Source organism: Marmota flaviventris, chromosome 14 (genome assembly GCF_047511675.1).
Source record: "Marmota flaviventris isolate mMarFla1 chromosome 14, mMarFla1.hap1, whole genome shotgun sequence".
Lineage (NCBI taxonomy): Eukaryota > Metazoa > Chordata > Mammalia > Rodentia > Sciuridae > Marmota > Marmota flaviventris.
The window spans coordinates 7,102,698-7,103,973 of NC_092511.1; positions in this window are offsets into that span (position 1 = coordinate 7,102,698).

Below are 1,276 nucleotides of genomic sequence, written 5' to 3' on the forward strand. Positions count from 1 at the left end.
CAACAGTTTTCTTGTTGAAACCTTGTGGCAACTTGTGAGGTGGCCCTTGACCAGGAACGAGGTTGCCACTGGCTTCTTCTTTAAAGGGTGACACCTCCAGACACGCAGCTTGTGGCCCAGGGCATGGAAATGGTGCTCCTCTTGCAAACTGGTACTTATTCCACTATTTCCTATTCCTCGGAAACAGAGATAATGGGCCAGTTCTGAGATGGAGCCCAGGGCGCGAGTCTGATGGGCCGGGCTGCTTTCCTCCCGCTGTGTCAGTGTGTGAACAGTCAAGAATTTGTTCCTGTTTGAGCTCAGAGGGGGCCAGTTAGACATAACCATGGTAACTAACAGGCACTAATGCCAATCACCGCTGCCGCCGCTGGTTTCAGGTGCCCTGCTGGAGCCCTTTCTGAGCTTCCTCAGGAGTGGCCCACAGGCTGTGGTGGGAGGCAGAAGTCCTCTGGGGCCATTCCTGTGGCACTGGGACCACAATAGCAGCACTGGGAGAAAGCCCTGCTTCCTTCTGGTCAGAGCCTGGGCTCAGGTCCCAGCCTAGCTGCCCGCCCAGTGGTCCCTCCTGGTCCTGCAGAGTTCCCACTTTAATGGCTGCCTGGACTCTGACGTGTGGACGAAGAGTTAAAGCCTGTGAGTCATCCAGTCATGCGCTGCACAATGTTTTTTTTGTCAACGATGACCCCATATGTGACAGTGTTTCCATGAGATTCTCATGGAGCTGAAACTCCTGTTCCTGGTAGTTGCTTCTCTCTCTCTCTCTCTCTCTCTCTCTCTCTCTCTCTCTCTGTGTGTGTGTGTGTGTGTGTGTGTGTGTGTTTAGATGCAGGGCACCTGCATTGTGTTACAGTTGCCTTCAGTATTCAGCGCAGTGACATGTTGCATGGGTTTGCAGCCTAGGAGCAATGGATGGAGAGGAGGCTCTTCCACCTATGTCTAGTGAGTGGACTTAACCAGACATCAACGCACGCTCCAAAGGCATCCATTCCATGGCTAGGCCCCACAGGACTGTATTTTGTGAACAGTATGTAAATTGCCCAGGGATTCCTGCTCCTATTTTTCAGTTCCATAGGGGAATCTTTCTGGGGATGGAATGAGGGTATTTGGATGAGGGGTATTTTGATTTTTTTCAAAATTTGTATTATGGTGATTTTCAAATACAGAGGAAAGTAGACAGAATTGGATCATGATCTTGCACTTACCCATCATCAATGTCAACAATTAACATTTGGTCAATTATGTTTCATCTATCGCCCTTTTAAAATCAACTTTATAG